Raw genomic sequence first — 6698 nt, 5'->3', positions numbered from 1 at the left:
AGACTGGAATGCTAAGGTGGGCAGTCAAATGACACCTCGAATTACAGGTAAGTATGGCCTGGGAGAACAAAACAAAGCAGGACACAGGCTGATAGAATTTTGCCAAGACAATTCACTCTGCATAACAAACACTCTCTTCCAACAACCTAAGAGACGGCTTTATACATGGACTTCACCAGATGGACAACACCGAAATCAGATTGATTACATCCTTTGCAGCCAAAGGTGGCGGACATCTGTACAGTCGGTAAAAACAAGGCCTGGAGCTGACTGTAGTTCAGATCACGAACTTCTTCTTGCACAATTTAGGATCAGACTAAAGAGATTAGGGAAGACCCACAGATCAGCTAGATATGAGCTCACTAATATCCCTCAGGAATATGCAGCGGAGGTGAAGAATAGATTTAAGGGACTGGACTTAGTAGATAGGGTCCCGGAAGAACTATGGACAGAAGTTGGCAGCATTGTTCAGGAGGCGGCAACAAAATACATCCCAAAGAAAGAGAAAACCAAGAAGGCAAAATGGCTGTCTGCTGAGACACTAGAAGTAGCCCAAGAAAGAAGGAAAGCAAAAGGCAACAGTGATAGGGGGAGATATGCCCAATTAAATGCAAAATTCCAGAGGTTAGCCAGAAGAGATAAGGAATTATTTTTAAACAAGCAATGCGTGAAAGTGGAAGAAGACAATAGAATAGGAAGGACAAGAGACCTCTTCCAGAAAATTAGAAACATTGGAGGTAAATTCCAGGCAAAAATGGGTATGATCAAAAACAAAGATGGCAAGGACCTAACAGAAGAAGAAGAGATCAAGAAAAGGTGGCAAGAATATACAGAAAACCTGTATAGGAAGGATAACAATATCGGGGATAGCTTTGACAGTGTGGTCGGTGAGCTAGAGCCAGACATCCTGAAGAGTGAGGTTGAGTGGGCCTTAAGAAGCATTGCTAATAACAATGCAACAGGAGACGATGGCATCCCAGCTGAACTGTTCAAAATCTTGCAAGATGATGCTGTCAAGGTAATGCATGCTATATGCCAGCAAATTTGGAAAACACAAGAATGGCCATCAGACTGGAAAAAATCAACTTATATCCCCATACCAAAAAAGGGAAACACTAAAGAATGTTCAAACTATCGAACAGTGGCACTCATTTCACATGCCAGTAAGGTAATGCTCAAGATCCTGCAAGGTAGACTTCAGCAGTTCATGGAGCGAGAATTGCCAGATGTACAAGCTGGGTTTAGAAAAGGCAGAGGAACTAGAGACCAAATTGCCAATATCCGCTGGATAATGGAAAAAGCCAGGGAGTTTCAGAAAAACATCTATTTCTGTTTTATTGACTATTCTAAAGCCTTTGACTGTGTGGACCATAACAAATTGTGGCAAGTTCTTAGTGGTATGGGGATACCAAGTCATCTTTTATGCCTCCTGAAGAATCTGTATAACGACCAAGTAGCAACAGTAAGAACAGACCACAGAACAACGGACTGGTTTAAGATTGGGAAAGGAGTACGGCAGGGCTGTATACTCTCACCCTACCTATTCAACTTGTATGCAGAACACATCATGCGACAAGCTGGCCTTGAGGAATCCAAGGCTGGAGTTAAAATCTCTGGAAGAAACATTAACAATCTCAGATATGCAGATGATACCACTTTGATGGCTGAAAGTGAAGAGGAACTGAGGAGCCTTATGATGAAGGTGAAAGAAGAAAGTGCAAAAGCTGGCTTGCAGCTAAACCTCAAAAAAACCAAGATTATGGCAACCAGCTTGATTGATAACTGGCAAATAGAGGGAGAAAATGTAGAAGCAGTGAAAGACTTTGTATTCCTAGGTGCAAAGATTACTGCAGATGCTGACTGCAGTCAGGAAATCAGAAGACGCTTAATCCTTGGAAGAAGAGCAATGACCAATCTCGATAAAATAGTTAAGAGCAGAGACATCACACTGACAACAAAGGCCCGCATAGTTAAAGCAATGGTGTTCCCTGTAGTAACATATGGCTGCGAGAGCTGGACCATAAGGAAGGCTGAGCGAAGGAAGATCGATGCTTTTGAACTGTGGTGTTGGAGGAAAATTCTGAGAGTGCCTTGGACTGCAAGAAGATCCAACCAGTCCATCCTCCAGGAAATAAAGCCAGACTGCTCACTTGAGGGAATGATATTAAAGGCAAAACTGAAATACTTTGGCCACACAATGAGAAGACAGGACACCCTGGAGAAGATGCTGATGCTAGGGAGAGTGGAGGGCAAAAGGAAGAGGGGCCGACCAAGGGCAAGATGGATGGATGATATTCTAGAGGTGACGGATTCGTCCCTGGGGGAGCTGGGGGTGTTGACGACCGACAGGAAGCTCTGGCGTGGGCTGGTCCATGAAGTCACGAAGAGTCGGAAGCGACTAAACGAATAAACAACAACTCAAAATATCTGGAAAGCCCTAGGCTGGGGAAGGCTGACCAATACTTGTATTGATCAGTGAGCGTCTTTGCACAATGCACTAAGCCAAGCTTAGTATTAAAAATGCTTAATGAACAATCCCTCGATGACACATCTATGGTCAGCTGCATTTTAACAAGTCCCCTCATTCCTCTGATAGCCAATGATTTGCAGTGTCTGAGCAGACAGTACTTCCTGGGCTATGTATGTAAGATTTAAGTTTTAGGAGTGGGGGGAAAAACACTGCACGGGCAAGTGGAAATTCTTTTGCAGCATCTTTCTTTGAAAAATAACTTGTATTCACACACACATTGCCCATGGGGGTATGAAATAAATGAGGAACAGTCAAGATTCTGCTGCAAGGGTGTCTCTGCTTTGCCATTGTTATTTTTCCCTTCCTTTACCTGGAGGAGAAGTGGCTGCTGAACAATATATTAGCTCTCACTTGAGATTCAGATGGCACATCCAACTATGGTTAAGGTCAGCTAGGCACCCAACTCAACTGCCTGCCAGATTGTTGAAAGTTCCCAAAATGCCCACAGAGAACCTGGAGGATCCATAAGGCACCTCAGACAGACCATCTTAATTCGTCTTTCCTCCCTGCAGATCATAGTGGTGCAAATTAGCCTCATGATGACCTGAAAGTGATCTAACCATGAGAAAGGATAAAAGTGATATCCCCAACTTCAGAACCCATTCCAATTCTCTTTCTTGCCTTCAAATCATTCAAGTAAGGTTCAAAATATTCTAAGGCTTATTATTATGACACCACTTTTTGAAAAGTTGTTTAAAACATTAAGTGGTTGTATCTTCAAAGGATTAAAACTATCCAAATCGTTCAGATCAAAGTTACAGTTGTATTGGAAGAGGTGGATTTGAGCACAAATATTAGTATTTTGGTGCAGCAGGGCTCTTTTTTCTGTAGCAGACGTAAATTGTTACCCCTCCAGAAATTGTTTTAAAATCTCAGTGTAAAATAATGTTAAGCAATTATTTTTGCTTAATAAAAGTAATGTATTCAGCAAGAAACAAGAAAAACACATTTAAAACCAAAGAAACAGCCTAAGCAATACAATTAGCACTCTTTGTCCAGTTTCCTAAATTGGACTGTAGTGGGAAATAGTCAAAAGACATAAATCAGTAGAACAGAAATTTCTTATGTTTTAAGCAGTGGAAATTTCTAATTGTTTAAGATTCCCCCCCCCCAAAAAATTAAATGCATTATGCAGATATAACAACTTGAACATTGATGTTTAATTTAAAAAACTATATATTTTAAAAGTGGGCAAAGTTTCAAGTAAAATTTACAACATGAGTTTTTAAAGGGTCATCCACTTCTTTTACTGATCTGTGGAATATCTGGCCACTATAAAAAGCAAATAGAGGGAGTTCTAATTTAATATGCAGGGTATATGAGTTTCCTATTCAAAAAGACTACAACACAGCCACAGAAAAGCACAAGATACAAAGCCTCATCACAAAATCATTCACAAGTTGCCTCACTAGGAATCTATGTTTTTGAGTTCATGGATATTTGGAATTTTCGGGGTGTTTTACTATTTTATTGACACCTGACCTTTTGGGGGGTATTGTTTTGAGAATTTGCTTTGTTTTTCTATACTGTACAGGCTTCCTAAGCAGATCAGTATCATGTGAGTATTCTCCTGACTTGACTAGAAGGAAGGAATATACTAGAAGGAAGGAATATATAAAGAGCCAAGACATTAATTCAGCTTGCTGGTGCATTTACTCCTGATAAGCACCAGACTTTTCATACACCTAGATTAACTTACAGTGTTAATTGAAAGTTGAGCAGTCTGCACCTATATTGCTGATGTCATGGAAATGCTGTTTAAAAGCTATTCTGGTTCATAATGGGAAAGATGTAAAGTTAAGCCTGGTCTTCCTGGAAATGCTCAATGTCTGGCTGCTTCTCACTCTCATGCAGCCCATCTGTGTGCTATATTAGCACACTGTCCATATGGCCCTGGGTACTTAGGTCTGTCCTAGATTTAACTCTTGGATAAAATGATGGCCAATAGCTCTGATTCACATGTAAATCCCCCTTGCACCAGTTGTGAATAACAACATTTAATTTGACCTAGCTTACCATTTCACATGTTGCTTCTTACGTGTTTGTTTATACAGGTACATTTCCTTCATGACTATTCATGTAAGTCATATTGTGTCAAACTAGACAGGGAAACCATTAATGGCAGGGCAACATATAGAAAAGCAAAATCCATGGGTTTGCTCTCATACAGTTCCTTAGGCATTTTCCACAGCCCACATTAATTATGTGAGCACAGACTACTGCATTGTCCAGCAGTGGGGCCAAACAAAATTATTGTGACCCTGCTCACATTGTTCATCAAGCTCAAAAATCTTGGAAATTTGAGTTTGGTCTGTTTCAGGCCATAGAAATTGAAGCACTTGTCAGAAAGGACTCAAAAGATACAGTGATATGTAAAAGAAAAAAAAATGTGGAGTCTGGAAAGCATTATATGCTAGATAAAGAAGCTAATTTTCTGCTAATCAGATTTGACCTCTCATTAGGTGGGAGATGAGAGTTAAATTACACATGAGGCTAACCACATCAGAACTGGGGTGGGGAAAACAGGTGCATGGCAAGGAAGCAGTCAAAACTGAGCATGGAAAGCAATTTAACACTTTCCTGTCACAGGGCTGTTTAAAAAAAAACCACAATTACCATTCTAACTAGTTTCAAAAGCTATTCCTGTTAGAAGTTATGCCAATAGCAGTTTGGGGATGAAGCTACTTTGGATGGACATGCAGGACGGATGAGTTGAAGTCCGTATCTGAAATCCTGATGAAAACCCTAGTCCCATTATCCATAGTTTTTAGTTTGCTCTTAAACTTAGATGTGTTCAATATAACTTTAGCATCATGCCAAGCTTAGCCATGAGATGATCTAGACCTACTAGTATCTTTATACTAGTATCTTTAGTATTACAATCACCACCATCGCTGTGGGGATAACATTTCAACTTTCTGCCAAGAAAATGTCTTTCAGATGGGGGCATGGCCAAGCTGGTTATGCTTTGCAAAAGCATAGAATATGGGATATAAAACGTGAGGTGGTTTGTATTTAGAAAAATCTGTTCTTAGGTTTCTTGATTAGCTATACTCACTGATGTTAATTTGCATCTATAGAATAATGCTAAAAACTCAAAATTTCCTCGGTACACCAAGAGAACACGTAAAAGTTAATTATGACTGAAAAGTCCCACTTCACAGAATTAAGGTTTCAGCTAACATTCCCAGAGCTTCAGAGTGTTGAAAAGCATGCCATTTTTGTGTTTTTTCTTTTATAGCTAATTATTAGCAGGACTGAATGCTGGTACCTCAGTGTTCTTAGACTGTAGATCAGATTATTAGAGATGGTACATATAGGAGTTGTATACTCACTAATCCAAGACACCATTACAATGATCTTAGCCTGTCTGCACTCACTATCCAGAATGTATTTTCTTACAGCGTTGATCATATGACTGACCCAAGATTTAACTATTAATGTATGCTTTCTGCGGATAGCCATTTTGAACATCCAAGAAGAATACTATACATATTGTTTAAGGTACCAGTTGAAGCTGATTTTTAAAAACTCTGATGTTAGAAGCAAGAAGAAACCAATTTGTGGATAAAAATAATGGGGCAGATTAAGATTCCCAGATGTCCCTCCACTTTAGGGGGATATGTATGCCATCCCTATAGCTGGATATTTCACTTTCTTGGTTCACATAGGAAGGAAATTAGTAACTGAAGGGGGAAAAAAACTAGCAAGCAGCCCTCTCACTGAGCTGGACTGAAGCCAGGAGGGTTTGGATAAAGTTAAACTTCAGCATTCCCTGGCCTCAGCCAGTTTGACTGAATTATGCATGGGCATTCAGATCTGATCTTTAGCAATCCAAATTCAATACGAATGATTCTATGCTTGCAAAAACCAGGATAAGAGTTGTTGTATACGAGATGGGTGGCAGAGAAATTTGATAACTAAAATAAATAAATAAAAAGGATGCAGTTAAATTTAGAGTGGGGAACCAAATGAGAAGTTGGAAAATGTGGCCAAGGATTGAGTTGTGTTGCAGCTGAGATCTCTCATGTAGAAGCACTCTCAATATGCCAGCATGGCTTCGACACTTGACAATAAAGGAGAGGGTTGCCGGACGTGCTCCAAGACCTTATTCTCCCATTGCAGAACTGGAGTCTAGCCTTGAAACAACATTCCGTTGAGACTTGGC

The sequence above is a fragment of the Candoia aspera genome, chromosome 3, assembly GCF_035149785.1.
Source record: "Candoia aspera isolate rCanAsp1 chromosome 3, rCanAsp1.hap2, whole genome shotgun sequence".
Taxonomy (NCBI): domain Eukaryota; kingdom Metazoa; phylum Chordata; class Lepidosauria; order Squamata; family Boidae; genus Candoia; species Candoia aspera.
This window is presented reverse-complemented; position numbering follows the sequence as displayed.